We start from the raw sequence: 19,023 nt of genomic DNA, 5'->3' as shown, positions 1-19,023 counted from the left end.
ATAAATGACCTAGTAGATAGTGTCGGAAGTTCCATGCGGCTTTTCGCGGATGATGCTGTAGTATACAGAGAAGTTGCAGCATTAGAAAATTGTAGCGAAATGCAGGAAGATCTGCAGCGGATAGGCACTTGGTGCAGGGAGTGGCAACTGTCCCTTAACATAGACAAATGTAATGTATTGCGAATACATAGAAAGAAGGATCCTTTATTGTACGATTATATGATAGCGGAACAAACACTGGTAGCAGTTACTTCTGTAAAATATCTGGGAGTATGCGTGCGGAACGATTTGAAGTGGAATGATCATATAAAATTAATTGTTGGTAAGGCGGGTACCAGGTTGAGATTCATTGGGAGAGTGCTTAGAAAATGTAGTCCAGCAACAAAGGAGGTGGCTTACAAAACACTCGTTCGACCTATACTTGAGTATTGCTCATCAGTGTGGGATCCGTACCAGATCGGGTTGACGGAGGAGATAGAGAAGATCCAAAGAAGAGCGGCGCGTTTCGTCACAGGGTTATTTGGTAACCGTGATAGCGTTACAGAGATGTTTAATAAACTCAAGTGGCAGACTCTGCAAGAGAGGCGCTCTGCATCGCGGTGTAGCTTGCTCGCCAGGTTTCGAGAGGGTGCGTTTCTGGATGAGGTATCGAGTATATTGCTTCCCCCTACTTATACCTCCCGAGGAGATCACGAATGTAAAATTAGAGAGATTAGAGCGCGCACGGAGGCTTTCAGACAGTCGTTCTTCCCGCGAACCATACGCGACTGGAACAGGAAAGGGAGGTAATGACAGTGGCACGTAAGGTGCCCTCCGCCACACACCATTGGGTGGCTTGCGGAGTATGAATGTAGATGTAGATGTAGATGTAGATGAACGATATCTGTTAAATTTTGAACAGTAACTATTAATGTTTGGCGAATACTCTCTTTGAAACATACAAATAGATTTTGCCTCTCTTATCAAATAGTTGGGTCGCCAGTGAGAGATGATCGTCGCCATGTATAATACTAACTCCATAATCGACTGCTCAGTCTCTTAAAAAGCAATGTTAAATAATTCAATACTATAGGATATTAATTTAGCACATGAAGGATTAGCCCCTCTCATCAAACGGGAGCATGAATTCTGTTCTCAGACATACAACGCATTTGTTCATAGGCAATGCATTTTACAAAACAGAAACTTTACTTAACAAGGAATGAAATAAATGAGTCTGCGTAATTGCACAAAAGGCTAACGCTGTAGGAAACAGAGACTGAGATGTGACGGATAAAATCTTAACAATGAAATTTAATTTTAAAGGGATACAACATTTATTTAACGTAATCAAATTGTAAAGAAGCATAATACATTTACATGAAACGTAAGGGCTGTTGGTACCTGGTTTCGACAGTTAAGTAATTACAAAAGTTAATTAACTTGCTAGTCTGAAGGGCTAGAAAATCTCTGAATATGCGTGAGAAACGAGAATAGCGTATTAAGGGAAACACACAAATTCTCCACATTCACACTGACGCGACACAGAAGGAACAGAAACTATAAGAATGTAATATGCACTGCAACATATCTAGAAACGGCAGATGTTTGTTCAACCGACCTAACGCCTCACAGAAATTTCATCCGTCGGAATAAATGAAAGCTACGGTCTCAAATGTAATTTGGATCGATAACAGAGATTCAAATAATTCCAGGTATGCCGGTGAAGCTAAAACTGATCAGAACCGAACCACGTGGCGAAGCCACACTATGTCAAACCAAGAAAAATACAAAATTTCGGAAAGTCTCGTTAATTCACGAAAGGGACTACACTCATAAGTAAATTATTGTTACAGTTACCAGCTAAAGCTGGTACCGAAAACTGAAGGCTCTTGAAACCGTCACTGAACATGTAGAAGAGAATGAATAAAGCACAAACAGTAAACTGATAGAAAATGCAGATCACCGGCGAAAATTAGAGAACGGAAGAACAAAACAATACAAGAAACGCAAAAACACAGACACACATTCAAACCAATAAACTCAAAATCTAACTGTTATTGGGCATGGTCCTCACAGTACGCTCCGACATTCTAATTTCTGAATGAACAAAGCCACTATGCTGTGTATATCGGATAAAATACTTTGCATGATTGTTAATGCCCAAAGTTGTGAGAGAAATCGGCTAAGACCTCTGTTAGAGTGAAACTGAAACAAACTCAGCTACCACATTCAGCTGTCTAAACCAACTCCTAAGAGCAGCCTCGCTCACCAAATTCCCAAGTCCGAGTCAGCAACACCCTGACAAAAGAGGGGCCCACACAGAGCAGCGGAAGTTGTCAGAGAACGCTCTTACCGCACATTGCCAACGTAAGCACAACAGCTCTTCGACCAGAAGGGAACTAAACCCCTCTGCCATTCTCTGAGCTTACCGCAAGGTTGGCTAAACTAACACAGTAGCAGACAAGTTTACCCGCCACCAGACATAAGAAAACTCAACAAAACACGTACACGTTTACTCACTCTGTCATTTTAAGATGGTAGGAACGGGAAAGAAGGATAGTATTACAAGATTAATATACTATAATTAAGCGTTGGAAAGGTATAGGAAGCGCAGATGCGTAATAAATCATTGTATCGATATAAAATAAACATAACATAAATACGAATTCAGTTCCGCCTGATTGGGACGTCCTCAGCTGCTGATTCTTTCTGCCGGTAAGTTTAGTAAATACGCCGAAAATATAAGGTGCTATAGGACATGTGAAATGAAGTTAATTTTTTTTTTTGTAAACGTTATGATGTTCTTCATCAGGCTGGTACAGGACAGACTATAGTGGAGAACTGCATCAAACGAGTCGTCGGACTGAAGACAACAACAAAAATATCGTTTTACTGTTTCTCTAAATATCCGCAAACTTAGTTCTAGGGGACTGATGACCTAAGATGTTAAGTCCCATAGTGCTCAGAGCCATTTGAACCACCCCAAACATATCTTTTTCACAACTAAATGTTCACTCAAAACCGAACGTATTGTACACTTGGATATGCCTCCACCTTTCGGTAGGTCACGTGCCGGACCCCTTCTACATGCAGCGAATTGCATCCACATTTTGTTGCAACAACTGCCGATAGCCGATATAGGTCGAACTACACAAAATCCATCACTGACGGAAGCAAGACCTCCACGAAATTCTGCCGGCCGTGGTCGCCGAGGGGTTCTAGACGCTTCAGTGTGGATGTGTGTGATGTCCTTAGGTTAGTTAGGTTTAAGTAGTTCTAAGTTCTAGGGGACTGATGACCTCAGATGTTAACTACCATAGTGCTCAGAGCCATTTGAACCATTTGAATCTACGAAATTCTGGAAAGCAATTGTTGAGGGATTCTCTGAAGCTGACTGATTACCGACAGCTGAACGAAGCGGTTTCAGGCATTGTTCTTGCTCCAGACCTTTACGAAAACAGTAAATAAATAAAACTTCCTGGCAGATTAAAACTGTGTGCCCGACCGAGACTCGAACTCGGGACCTTTGCCTTTCGCGGGCAAGTGCTCTACCATCTGAGCTACCGAAGCACGACTCACGCCGGGTCCTCACAGCTTTACTTCTGCCAGTAAAGCTGTGAGGACTGTGCGTGAGTCGAGCTTCGGTAGCTCAGATGGTAGAGCACTTGCCCCCGAAAGGCAAAGGTCCCGAGTTCGAGTTTCGGTCGGGCACACAGTTTTAATCTGCCAGGAAGTTTCATATCTGCGCCCAATCCGCTGCAGAGTGAAAATCTCATTCAGTAAATAAATAATTCAATGAATCCCTACATGTGAAATTTCTATTTTTCCACAACATTGTTTCTTTAAATGATCACTGTAAATAAACTGCTATGTCAACTACTGAGGTGTCGTTCGAACAATAATAAACAACAAATTTTAAAATAATGTCACTGCTCTACAGCATCGGCTAGTGGTCATTCCTCGAAACATCAGCAAGCCCCAGGAGGGTTCCGGGTGGCAATAATCTATGTTGTTGTTGTTGTGGTCTTCAGTCCTGACACTGGTTTGATGCAGCTCTCCATGCTACTCTATCCTGTGCAAGCTTCTTCATCTCCCAGTACCTACTGCAACCTACATCCTTCTGAATCTGCTTAGTGTATTCATCTCTTGGTCTCCCCCTACGATTTTTACCCTCCACGATGCCCTCCAATACTAAATCGGTGATCCCTTGATGCCTCAGAACATGTCCTACCAACCGATCCCTTCTTCTAGTCAAGTTGTGCCACAAACTCCTCTTCTCCCCAATCCTATTCAGTACCTCCTCATTAGTTATGTGATCTACCCATCTAATCTTCAGCATTCTTCAGTAGCACCACATTTCGAAAGCTTCTATTCTCTTCTTGTCCAAACTATTTACCGTCCATGTTTCACTTCCATACATGCCTACACTCCATACAAATACTTTCAGAAATGACTTCCTGACGCTTAAATCTATACTAGATGTTAACAAATTTCTCTTCTTCAGAAACGCTTTCCTTGCCATTGCCAGTCTACATTTTATTTCCTCTCTACTTCGACCATCATCGGTTATTTTGCTCCCCAAATAGCAAAACTCTTTTACTACTTTAAGTGTCTCATTTCCTAATCTAATCCCCTCAGCATCACCCAATTTAATTTGACTACATTCCATTATCCTCGTTTTGCTTTTGTTGATGTTCATCTTATATCCTCCCTTCAAGACACCATCCATTCCGTTCAACTGCTCTTCCAAGTCCTTTGCTGTCTCTGACAGAATTACAATGTCATCGGCGAACCTCAAAGTTTTCATTTCTTCACCATGGATTTTAATACCTACTCCGAATTTTTCTTTTGTTTCCTTTACTGCTTGCTCAATATACAGAGTGAATAACATTGGGGAGAGGCTACAACCCTGTCTTACTCCCTTCCCAACCGCTGCTTTCCTGTCCCTCGACTCTTATAACTGCCATCTGGTTTCTGTACAAATTGTAAATAGCCTTTCGCTCCCTGTATTTTACCCTGCCACCTTTAGAATTTGAAAGAGAGTATTCCAGTCAACATTGTCAAAAGCTTTCTCTGAGTCTACAAATGCTAGAAACGTAGGTTTGCCTTTCCTTAATCTTTCTTCTTAGGTAAGTCGTAAGGTCAGTATTGCCTCACGTGTTCCAGTATTTCTACGGAATCCAAACTGATCTTCCCCGAGGCCGGCTTCTACTGGTTTTTCCATTCGTCTGTAAAGAATTCGTGTTAGTATTTTGCAGCTGTGGCTTATTAAACTGATTGTCCGGTAATTTTCACATCTGTCAACACCTGCTTTCTTTGGGATTGGAATTATTATATTCTTCTTGAAGTCTGAGGGTATTTCACCTGTTTCATACATCTTGCTCACCAGATGGTAGCGTTTTGTCAGGACTGGCTCTCCCAAGACCGTCAGTAGTTCCAATGGAATGTTGTCTACTCCGGGGGCCTTGTTTCGACTCAGGTCTTTCAGTGCTCTGTCAAACTCTTCACGCAGTATCGTATCTCCCATTTCATCTTCATCTACATCCTCTTCCATTTCCATAATATTGTCCTCAAGTACATCGCCCTTGTATAGACCCTCTATATACTCCTTCCACCTTTCTGCTTTCCCTTCTTTGCTTAGAACTGGGTTTCCATCTGAGCTCTTGATGTTCATACAAGTGGTTCTCTTATCTCCAAAGGTCTCTTTAATTTTCCTGTAGGCAGTATCTATCTTACCCCTAGTGAGAAAAGCCTCTACATCCTTACATTTGTCCTCTAGCCATCCCTGCTTAGCCATTTTGCACTTCCTGTCGATCTCATTTTTGAGACGTTTGTATTCCCTTTTGCCTGCTTCATTTACTGCATTTTTATATTTTCTCCTTTCATCAATTAAATTCAATATTTCTTCTGTTACCCAAGGATTTCTACTAGCCCTCGTCTTTTTACCTATTTGATCCTCTGCTGCCTTCACTACTTCATCCCTCAAAGCTACCCATTCCTCTTCTACTGTATTCTTTCCCCCATTCCTGTCAATTGTTCCCTTATGCTCTCCCTGAAACTCTGTACAACCTCTGGTTTAGTCAGTTTATCCAGGCCCCATCTCCTTAAATTCCCACCTTTTTGCAGTTTCTTCAGTTTCAATCTACAGTTCATAACCAAGAGATTGTGGTCAGAATCCACATCTGCCCCTGGAAATGTCTTACAATTTAAAACCTGGTTCCTAAATCTCTGTCTTACCATTATATAATCTATCTGATACCTTTTAGTATCTCCAGGATTCTTCCAGGTATACAACCTTCTTTTATGATTCTTGAACCAAGTGTTAGCTATGATTAAGTTGTGCTCTGTGCAAAATTCTACAAGGCGGCATCCTCTTTCATTTCTTCCCCCCAATCCATATTCACCTACTATGTTTCCTTCTCTCCCTTTTCCTACACTCGAATTCCAGTCACCCATGACTATTAAATTTTCGTCTCCCTTCACTATCTGAATAATTTCTTTTATTTCATCATACATTTCTTCAATTTCTTCGTCATCTACAGAGCTAGTTGGCGTATAAACTTGTACTACTGTAGTAGGTGTGGGCTTCGTATCTATCTTGGCCACAATAATGCGTTCACTATGCTCTTTGTAGTAGCTTACCCGCATTCCTATTTTCCTATTCATTATTAAACCTACTCCTGCATTACCCCTATTTGACTTTGTGTTGATAACCCTGTAGTCACCTGACCAGAAGTCTTGTTCCTCCTGCCACCGAACTTCACTAATTCCCACTATATCTAACTTTAACCTATCCATTTCCCTTTCTAAATTTTCTAACCTACCTGCCCGACATTCCACGCTCCGATCCGTAGAATGCCAGTTTTCTTTCTCCTGATAACGACATCCTTTTGAGTAGTCCCCGCCCGGAGATCCGAATGGGGGACTATTTTACCTCTGGAATATTTTACCCAAGAGGACGCCATCATCATTTAATCATACAGTAAAGCTGCATGCCCTCGGGAAAAATTACGGCCGAAGTTTCCCCTTGCTTTCAGCCGTTCGCAGTACCAGCACAGCAAGGCCGTTTTGGTTATTGTTACAAGGCCAGATCAGTCAATCATCCAGACTGTTGCCTTTGCAACTACTGAAAAGGCTGCTGCCCCTCTTCAGGAACCACACGTTTGTCTGGCCTCTCAACAGATACCCCTCCGTTGTGGTTGCACCTACGGTACGGCTATCTGTATCGCTGAGGCACGCAAGCCTCCCCACCAACGGCAAGGTCCATCTATATAATACATTATTTCAGTTTTCAAGTATTTTTTATTAATTATTCTTCCGCACTCTCGAAATAACTTTAAACTGGGTTATATAACCATGAACATTTATTACACAACCTTGTACAGGTTTACGCTCTGAATTGAGATATCAGTAACAATGAAGCGATTAGCAACCTTACCCCCTCCCTTCTCCACCCGCCCTCCTCAACCGCCCCCTTCCCATTGTTTAAAGAACCGAACTTCCCCGTGTAAAGCAGCTTGAGACTTCGATTACGTTACGGATGACTTATTGTCTTGTTGTTGTTGTTGTTGTTGTTGTTGTTGTGGTCTTCAGTCCGAAAACTGGTTTCATGCAGCTCTCCATGCTACTCAATCCTGTACAAGCTTCTTCATCTCCGAATAACTGCTGTAAACTACATCCTTCTGAATCTCCTTACTGTACACCTTTTTCTCACCGCTCTTCCCTCCAGTACTAAATCGGTTATCACTTGACGTCCCAGAATGAGTCCTGTCAACTGACCCCTTCATCTAGTCACGTTACACCAAAAATTTCTTTTCTCCCCAATTCTGTTCAGTACCTCCTCGTTAGTTGAGATCTTCCAATTTAATCTTCACCATTCTTCCGTAATATGACATTTCGAAAGCTCCTTTCCTCTTTTTTATATATACTGTTTGGCGTCCATGTTTCACTTGTATACATGGCCACACTACATACAAGCAGTTTCAGAAAAGCCTTCCTAACACTTAGATGTATATTCGATGATAGCAAATTTCTCTTCTTCAAAACATTTTTTCTTGCAATTGCCAGTGTACCTCTTACATCCTTTCTATTCTGGCCATCAACACTTATTTTCCTATCCAAATAGCAAAACTCATCTACGACTTTAGGTGTCTCGTTTAGTATTCTAATTCCTTTAGCATCACTTAATGTAATTCGACTACATTCCACTACTCTTGTATTTCTTTTGTTGATGTTCGTCTTGTATCCTCCTTTGAAGAAACTATCAATTCCGTTCACTTGCTCTTCCAAGTCCTTTCCGTGTTGGAATTGCAATGTCATCGGCGAATCTCGAAGTTTTCATTTTTTGTGTGAGAGTGGTAAATGACCTTTCGCTCCCTGATTTTTACCTCTGCCACCTTCATGTCTTCAATGTTTGAAATTATGTTTAAAGTTTCTTGGAAGTCGAAAAGTTCTCTTATTAGCAAACACTGCGTGAGTGTGCTCTGGGTAACTAGCGTTCCGTTTTATGAGAAGCTAATTTTTCACGCATCTCAGACTTTATCGCGTATCATCTCCTGAAGTATATCTCGTACAGTGATATAATTTTGCAGAGACATTCAGTAGTGTATCTGGATACTGTCTGCAAACTGTATTGCGAATAGAGCGAGTAGTCCAGAAGTAAGAAATTGAAGCGTCATACCTGATGATGAACTTGAATGCATAAACAGCGAAAATGTAGTAAGGGGTAAACTTTTCTCCTTTCTTTGTTTTGTATGGGTAGCAGCGAGAGAAAGTTCCGAGAAGTTTTGAAATTATGTGTACAGTTGTCGGAAGTCACTAGTTGCTGTTATTCTCAGATACTGTTTGAACATAGTCTGAGTCATTCGCCCGTCGTGATTTACGCTAATTCAACACATATACAGTCTCTCACTTTAGTACCAGATTTATTGTGTTACATCTTTAACGTGAGATTATAGGTCTCAGTGAATAGACTATGACAGAATTTTAGATTATTAAAGTCAATTACAAATTAAATGAAATAATGAAAATCAAAGTTTTATGCCCCCTCAGTCCGTTAGATAGGCAACCAACATCTACCCGTCAACTCGGTTTAGACGTTTAGTGCGTCCTAACAGATTAAATGAGGCCCTCGTATTTTTATATTAGCGATATGTGCTCATATTCATCACGATGCATTTCCAGCAGTTTAGTTGGAAACTAATCTTGAAGAATACAGGCGCGTGATTTCGCGACTGACTGTACTTATCGCTGTAGAGGGCAGCTAAAAGTGCACACAGATAGCATCGGCAATTAGGCGTCCCAGGACAAAGGTATGCAGTGCGCCGCGGGCGCTATCGATCTCTGGGTCGCAGCTTGCCAACAGGGCCTGCTGTGCTGCATTTCGTTAAGTGCTGTGAACGTCTGAGAATCTCCGACTTGTGCAGTTCCTTCTGGGGAATTCTACATACTAGAAAACACGTTTCTTTTTTCTGTCTTTTCTCCATGAAGGCCTGTCTCGATGTACATTACAGTCTCATCCGCAGTTTATATCTCGTTGATTAAACAATCGTAAAGGAAGTAAACATACACATGCTATGATGGCGTTTACAGAGTTGACTAAGAAAACGTAATCGGTATACACATTAAAGTGAATGCGTATAGCAAATTTTACTCTACGTTTATGGAATTATACTTCTTCTTTCGTAAATTAAATCAGTATTTTTCCCTCCGTAATTGCAGGATCATTATTATTATTGTCTATGTGTAATTTGGAAGCAGGTAGTACTCAAAATTGACTATTGTAGAAAGTAGGATCCTTTATTGCATGATTATATGATAGCGGAACAAACACTGGTAGCAGTTACTTCTGTAAAATATCTGGGAGTATGAGTACGGAATGATTTGAAGTGGAATGATCATATCAAATTATTGTTGGTAAAGCGGGAAACAGGTTGAGATTCATTGGGAGAGTCCTTAGAAAATGTAGTCCATCAACAAAGGAGGTGGCCTACAAAACACTCGTTCGACCTATACTTCAGTACTGCTCATCAGTGTGGGATCCGTACCAGGTCGGGTTGACAGGAGATAGAGAAGATCCACAGAAGAGCGGCGCGTTTCGTCACAGGGTTATTTGGTATGCGTGATAGCGTTACGAACATGTTTAGCAAACTCAAGTGGCAGACTCTGCAAGAGAGGCGCTCTGCATCGCGGTGTAGCTTGCTGTCCAGGTTTTGAGAGGGTGCGTTTCTGGATGAGGTATCGAATATATTGCTTCCCCCTACTTATGCCTCCCGAGGAGATTATGAATGTAACATTATAGAGATTAGAGCGCGCACGGAGGCTTTCCGGCAGTCGTTCTTCCCGCGAACCATACGCGACTGGAACAGTAAAGGGAGGTAATGACAGTGGCACGTAAAATGTATAAATCTAGATGTAGATGTAGACGTAGATGTAGATTGTTAGTATGTACGAGGGCTGAACTTAAGTAGTGGCAACTATTTATTCACAACCGATACAAAAGAGTTACATGTTTGCACCTGTTACTGTCCGTCAAAGTAGTCACCAGCGTTGTGTAGAACCAGTTGCCAGCGACGTGGAAGGCGTAATATACCGTTCGCAGAGCCTGTTCTGTTGATGGTGCGAATGGAGGGGTCTAAAGTTATGGTGATTCTCGTGTACGACAGTGATGGTGTTATCCTAACGCGTTACATTAATCCACGGCAGACCGTCGATGCACAGAATTACTGTTCGTTTTTGGAGCATCACCTGCGACCAGCTTTGCGGAAGAAGTGGCAATACTTTCTGCGCAAGCTACAAATCATTTTGCACGACAATGCGCGGGAGCATACAGCGCAAACTGTGGCTGCTCTGTTTGGTCGATGCGACTGGGAAGTACTGTACCATCCACCATACTCCCCGGACGTAAGTCCTCCTGACTTTGATTGGATTCCGAAGATGAAGGAACCACTTCGTGGCATTCGATTCAGAACTGTTCCAGAGATTCGACAGGCAGTAGACCGCTCCATTCGCACCATCAACAGAACAGGCTTTGCTAATGGTATACTACGCCTTCCACATCTCTGGCAACGGGTTCTACACAACGATGGGGACTATTTTGAAGGACAGTAACAGGCGCAAACATGTAAATCTTTTGTATCGGTTGTGAATAAATAGATGCCACAATAAAGTTCCAACCCTCGTATAAATTCTGGATGGCTGTGTGTTTATGAAACCAAAGGACAAAATAAATAAAGACAAAAACACAAGAAAAACATATGAGAAAGACAGTTGAAGGATCCACTTGCTAGGGAGTGTTTTCACGGAGGGCTTTGAAACTACTTTCAATGAGAGAAGAGAATATTAAGTCAATTTTCAATTATTTCTGTGTGACTGGTGAGTCATTTTATGAATTGCGACATACCGGGTGATCAAAAAGTCAGTATAAATTTGAAAACTGAGTAAATCTTGGAATAATGTAGATAGAGAGGTACAAATTGACACACATGCCTGGAATGACATGGGGTTTTATTAGAACCAAAAAAAAAATACAAACGTTCAAAAAATGTCCGACAGATGGAGCTTCATCTAATCAGAATAGCAATAATTAGCATAACAAAGTAAGACAAAGCAAAGATGATGTTCCTTACAGGAAGTGTTCAATATGTTCACCATCATTCCTCAACAATAGCTGTAGTCGACGAATAATGTTGTGAACAGCACTGTAAAGCATGTCCGGAGTCATGGTGAGGCACTGGCGTCGGATGTTGTCTTTCAGCATCCCTAGAGATGTCGGTCGATCACGATACACTTGCGACTTCAGGTAACCCCAAAGCCAATAATCGCACGGACTGAGGTCTGGGGACCTGGGAGGCCAAGCATGACGAAAGTGGCGGCTGAGCACACGATCATCACCAAACGATGCCTGCAAGAGTTCTTTCACGCGTCTAGCAATAAGGGGTGGAGCGCCATCCTGCATAAACATCGTACGTTCCAGCAGGTGTTTATCAGCCAGGCTGGGGATGATGCGAATCTGTACCATATCGGCGTACCTCTCACCCGTCGCGATAGCAGTTACAAAACCACAATCACGCATTTCCTCGAAGAAAAAAGGCCCGATAACGGTAAATGTGGTAAATCCAACCCATACCGTGACTTTCTGGTCGTGCAATGGAGTTTCCACGACAGTTCTAGGATTTTAGGTAGCCCAAATTCTGCAGTTGTGGGCGTTGACAGACCCTAGGAGCGTGAAATCAGCTTCGTCGGTCCACAGCACGTTACTCAACCGATCGTCATCTTCCGCTATTTTTTGAAACGCCCACACCACAAATGCCCTCCGCTTCACTAAATCGCCAGGGAACAGTTCATGATGCTGATAGATTTTGTACAGATAACATCGGAGGGTACGCCTCAGTTCCAACCAAACAGTAGTGTATGGAATGCCGGTGCGACGTGCGCTTGCACCAGCGCTGACTTCCCCGTGCATAGACGAACCCGCTACAGTCTCCATTTATTCCTGAACTGTCTCAGCAGCATTACGCCTTGTGCTCGGTCGGCCACTGCGGGGTCGATCGTCTAAACAAGCTGCATTTGTCAACGGACCTTCACCCGTTCGAATCCCCATCCTATGGCGATAGGACCGTATCGCTGAACTAGCACATTCCCCATTCTGATAATACAGCTTCACTAAAAGCGCCTTTTTAGGTAACGTCAACATGCTGCGACTGCTGGCGCATCTGATTCTCTCTCTCATTACAGCTCCTTTTATGCACGATTGCCATGCGCAGTCACTGACGTTTTGCTGTCCAGCACCATCCGTAGGACATTTTGTGAACTTTGTTTTTTTTTTTGTTCTAGTAAAACCCCATGTCATTCCAAGCATGTGTGTCAATTTTTACCTCTCTATGTACATTATTCCGTGGTTTATTAAGTTTTCAAATTTATACTGACTTTTTGATCACCCAATAGATTAAATCTCACAATCAAAAGGGAAAATACAGTTTTCAGGCTGGCACGTCTATCCTTGGAATGTTTTATACCTGTAATTAAAAAACTGCTCCAAATAATGAGTTAATGCTTATTTATAACTCCTGCTGGGAATAGGATCTGAGGGCATCATGTTTGGATGTCAACGTTCTTCCAGATTCTACGAAAACTCATTTGAATATGCAAAGTGTTAAGTCTCATCCGTAAATATGCGAACAAAGTTTTCCTTTCGCCACTGTTGATGATCGAGCACATCTACATACTCACTATATCGGACATATTCGTATCGAGAAAATCAGTGGCTGTATTGATATTTAAAATAATTCTCTTTCATTGTTCAGTCCCAGTTGCACATTTTCAATTCTATCAGACGTTGCGATCACTCTAGATCTTCAGATCTGACTAGTTTGCGTCAGTAACCAGTCTGGTCTATTCAGAACCTCAGTACTCCAATATGAGGTTCTGAATAGACGCGACGAGTTGCTGACGCCACTACTTATGTTTCGATCACTCTGGACCATCTTCATATATGTCATGTAACTAAAAATGTACAAATGAGACTCAACAGTAAATGAGATTTGATTTAAACTTCTACATAACTTAAGACGTTACGCTATTATACAGTGGGAGTTTTTTGACACGTACAAAATCTCATTTTCAAAAATTATCTCACCGACAGCATGCCTAACTAGGTTAAAGGTAGAGGCCACCCGTAGACCTTTGGGGAAAAGAGAGCTAGATGTATAAACATCAGGAATTCTGGTGGCAATCCAGTACTAAGAAAAGAAGGGAAAGCTGAAAGATGTAAGTTATTTGTTGAAGATCAGTGAAGGGGAAACAAAACAGAGGATGATATTTTAAAAGAGAAGTAAGATGGGAGATACGATCTGCGAAAAGAATTTGATGGAGCAGTGAAAGAAATAAGTAGAAACAGTGCCATGGAATAGACGACGTCACCTCAGAATTGTGGACACCCTTCGGAAAGTAAGTCATAACAAAACTATTCCACGTGGTCTGCAAGATATATGAGACAAGAGAAATACCTTCAGACTTCGAGGAATATAATAATTCCAGTTCCAAAGAAAGTAAGTGCTGACAGGTGTGAATATTACCGAAACCTCTTCTTTCTGACCAGGTGGAAGAATCAAAAGTGTCGTGAAAAGATATAAGAAAAATAAGTCATGATAAAGTTACGAATGCTAATAGTTACGAAATAGACAAAATTATGGGAAATATAATTTCTACAAGTGTGTCACATGGAGCTATGGATGGAAAGTATTCGAATACTAAACAGTAACAGTTCTTAAAAGTAAAAAAACTGCCACCCGGGCAACTGTGGTGGGGATGCGCCATTGGTTCTGGAGAACGGGGCTGGAGCTTGGAGCGGTCGGTCATGATGCGAGAGGCAGTGCCCCCTTTACGACACAGTAAGCTTTAGTCTTTGCTCATGTTACGTAAATAATGTACGAGGGCTGTTCAATAAGTAATACAACACATTCGTTCTGAAAGCACGTTGACTTTATTCAGGATGTCAATACGTCATATTATTCCCCACTCTGTTGGCTACAAAACCTAATTTTTCAACATAATCACCGTTCAACGCGACGGCCTCGCGGCATCTTACTGGCAGGGCCTGTGTATCCACATGGTACCACGCTGCAGGCAGACGTCGGGGCAAATGTGTTGCTGCATCAATAACGTACCAATCATCGCCGTACCGATTCCGGTGGCGTCTTGCTTCACTGGGACAAACCGATGGAAGTGGGAAGATGCAAGATCCGGGCTGTAAGATAGATGAGGAAGAACAGTCCACTGAAGTTTTGTGGGCTACTCTCTTGTGCGCAGACTTGTGTGAGGCCATGCTTCTTCATGGAAAAGGGGAAGTTCGTTCTCATTTTGGTGGTGCCCTGGAATGAGTGTGTCTGGACGTTGCAAAACTGCAGGAGTCACAGCTGTGTGCGGCCAGCGGCACGCGGGAGATCGGTCAGTTTGCGCGACCTTGTTGCAATGGCGACAGACACCTTGCTCGACGATTCACCGTGCTTTTGTTCGCTGTCAGATCTCCATGGACATTTTCCAAGCGCCTGTGAATATCTGCGGTGCTATGGTTTTCCGCCAAAATAAAATAAATGACAGCTGTCTGCTTGGAACGCACATTACAGGTGCCATTTGGAACGTTACGTAAAGCGCCGCCACCTAGCGAAAGTTCATGGAGCTATAGGGGCAGAAGCAGAAATACCTGGTGATCAGAAAGTCAGTATAAATATTAAAACTTAATAAACCACAAAATAATGTAGATAGAGAGGTAAAAATTGACACACATGCTTGGAATGACATGGGGTTTTATTAGAACCAAAAAGGCATTTGCGGTGTGGGCGTTTCAAAAGATGGCGGAAGATGACGATTGGTTGAGTAACGTGTTGTGGATCGACGAAGCTCATTTCACGTTACGAGGGTCTGTCAACGCCCACAACTGCAGAATTTGGGCTACCTAAAATCCTAGAACTGTCGTGGAAACTCCATTGCACGACGAAAAAGTCACGGTATGGGTTGGATTTACCACATCTAAGGGATCGGTTGGTAGGACATGTTTTGAGGCATCAAGGGATCACAAATTTAGCATTGGAGGGCAGCGTGGAGGGTAAAAATCGTAGAGGGAGACCAAGAGATGAATACACTAAGCAGATTCAGAAGGATGTAGGTTGCGGTAGGTACTGGGAGATGAAGAAGCTTGCACAGGATAGAGTAGCATGGAGAGCTGCATCAAACCAGTCTCAGGACTGAAGACCACAACAACAACAACAACCGTTATCGGGCCTTTTTTCTTCGAGGAAATGCGTGATTCTGGTTTTGCAACTGCTACCGTGACGGGTGAGAGGTACGCCGATATGTTACAGAATCGCATCATCCCCAGCCTGGCTGATAAACACCTGCTGGAACGTACGATGTTTATGCAGGATGGCGCTCCACCCCATATTGATAGACGCGTGAAAGATCTCTTGCGCGCGTCGTTTGGTGATCATCGTGTGCTCAGCCGCCGCTTTCGTCGTGCTTGGCCTCCCAGGTCCCCAGACCTCAGTCCGTGCGATTATTGACTTTGGGGTTACCTGAAGTCGCAAGTGTATCGTGATCGACCGACATCTCTAGGGATGCTGGAAGACAACATCCGACACAAGTGCCTCGCCATAACTCCGGACATGCTTTACAGTGCTGTTCAAAACATTATTCGTCGACTACAGCTATTGTTGAGGAATGATGGTGGAAATATTGAGCATTTCCTGTAAAGAACATCATATTTGCTTTGTCTTGCTTTATTATACTAATTATTGCTATTCTGAGCAGATGAAGCGCCATCTGTCGGACATTTTTGAACTTTTGTATTTTTTTTTTTTGTTCTAATAAAATCCCATGTCATTCCAAGCATGTGTGTCAATTTGTACCTCTCTATCTACATTATTCCGAGATTTATCAGTTTTCAAATATATACTAACTTTTTGGTCACCCGGTATATCACAATGTCCCATAAATAGTTCCACATTTTTCAACCGAAACTAGCAGCGGAAAAAAGGTGTTGCATCACCTGGTGAACGCCCCTCGGATTTACAATGCGAGCCGCACAGGAAGTGAAGTTGTTTGGTGGTTATAAGTATTTTTGATTTGTGCTGAATTCGCAAATATACATGACGTTAGTCACTGCGCAAAGCTTATGCTAGCCGCGACCATTGCTACAATTTTTTTTAGGTAGGTTGGGTTTCTTCACTGTTCCAGTATTTACTGCCCCAGTGTTGTGACTGCTTGTGAGCATTTGTTTGCAACAAGGAGAGGACTGTGTTATTTTGTGTTTGTTAAGAAAGTGCCATCATTTCATAAACTATCCTGGCAGTGTGGTAGCTGGATGTACATGACAGGTGCCGGCCGGGGTGGCCCAGCGGTTCTAGGCGCTACAGTCTGGAACCGCACGACCGCTACAGTCTCATGTCTGAATCCTGTTTCGGGCATGGGTGTATGTGATGTCCTTAGGCTAGTTAGGTTTCAGTAGTTCTAAGTTCTAGAGGACTGTGCTCAGAGCCATTTGAACATGGCTGGTACGGGTTTCAGGCCCTAGAAGCATGGCGGCAGACTAGTACTGTGCATTTATTGAGCAGTCATGACACTCGCATCCGGCTCCTGCCGGTTAGGATTATTTCTGACCACTTGTAAGTTTGTTACTTTAAATTGCTATGTAAGCGGTACTGCTAATAGACAATGAAAGCGGGTTAAACGCTGTGGGCTGTCTGGGGAAGTTAATCTTGCATTACTAAGCAACTGTTTCATCAGGTATCTAGTCTAGGTTTACTAAATTCCCAAACAGACTAACATTAATTATAATCTTTTAATAGTCATACAACAACCGGTAATATATATATATATATATATATATATATATATATATATATATATATATATATATATATATATATATATATATATATATAAAAGAGAATTTAAATAAAAAGAAAGAAATCAGTTTATATTTGGAAATTTATTTTAAGATTGATCATTGAAATTTCAGCATATTACACTTGATTCCTAACTAAACTGGTGCCTTATTTAGGATTGTGAAAATGTGAGATTGCAATCTTACGGAACACATCAAATATGGAGCCAAGATTGGGAGACTGCATACAACACTGCATTCATAAAACAACACACAAAGAACGTTGAAACGCATGCAAGAGAAAGTTAACCACTACAAACAGATTCAAATTTTCACCCAAAGAAATTACGTTCGTAGCACAATCCTGTCCGTCATGTAATTACCACACACTGGTATACTAAATTCATACTAACTCTCTGTGAAATCTTCCCAAAAAGAATAGCTGAGGGCTACTTTGATGATTACACCACATGCTTCACGTGGTCAACTTGGTTTACACAAAGCGCATAACTCCACAATAATTTTGATAATTAAAATAAATTAGACCAAAAGCAATTTCCAAAAGAAAAACCTCGAACTGGTTACTAACGTCTTACTGTTAACCTGACGGGTCAAACAGTTATATAAGCACATGGTACTGGTCTCGCAAAGTACACCCCACGTGGGTTGAACATAAAGAAAAGTTGCTATATTGCAAAATATTGTCAAGACGAGACGTTATAATCACACAAGCATTCGCATTTAAGATTGATCTTAGAGTTACTGATCAACACGTGGTTCCACTTTACTCATAAAATAGTGACAAAGCAACTACCGGAAAATAATTTGAACTTCACACGAGAATTACACTGCGCTGCAATTTAAGATAACCTTAGATATTTTAGAGCTAAACCCGAAATAAAGGTGTTTAAATTTTCAGTTAGGCTGAACTTAACAAATCCATTGTCCTACGGACTTAGCAGACACGCGCTTAGCCGGAGATCTTACCACTTCAGACGCTCGCCACGGACCAACTGACCTGCGCTACTCCCGAGCGTGCTTCCTGAGTGTGGTGTCACCGCCAGACACCACACTTGCTAGGTGGTAGCTTAAATCGGCCGCGGTCCATTAGTACATGTCGGACCCGCGTGTCGCCACTGTCAGGATCGCAGATCGAGCGCCACCACACGGCAGGTCTCGAGAGACGTACTAGCACTCGCCCCAGTTGTACGACGACGTTGCTAGCGACTACACTGACGAAGCCTTTCTCTCATTTGCCGAGAGACAGTTAGAATAGCCTTCAGCTAAGTCCATGGCTACGACCTAGCAAGGCGCCATTAACCATTTGTAACGTTGCATGTACCTCAAGATAGAGTCTCACTTGTATCATCCAGAATGCTGTATACCAAAGGACAATATAAAAGTTAAGTGTTCTAGTAGCTACGTTCTTTTCTTTATCACATTCATTACGAGTCCTGTTCCAGACTTAACGCCGGACGGCGTGAGTTGACGCGTGCCCTTTCGGCTACTTCGCTGTGGACTGGCTGCCTTAACAGTCCACTACACTGAGGGTGGCTCACAAATACAAACGGAAGTGGCCAGAGGGGCAGCTTCCTATACCAACATGACAACGGACGGACAGGACCATACTAAGGAAAGAAACCTCTTTGCTTTTAGAAAGC

This window comes from Schistocerca nitens, chromosome 9 (assembly GCF_023898315.1).
Source record: "Schistocerca nitens isolate TAMUIC-IGC-003100 chromosome 9, iqSchNite1.1, whole genome shotgun sequence".
Classification (NCBI taxonomy): domain Eukaryota; kingdom Metazoa; phylum Arthropoda; class Insecta; order Orthoptera; family Acrididae; genus Schistocerca; species Schistocerca nitens.
The sequence above is the reverse complement of the archived record's forward strand: the minus strand, read 5'-3'. Positions refer to the sequence as shown.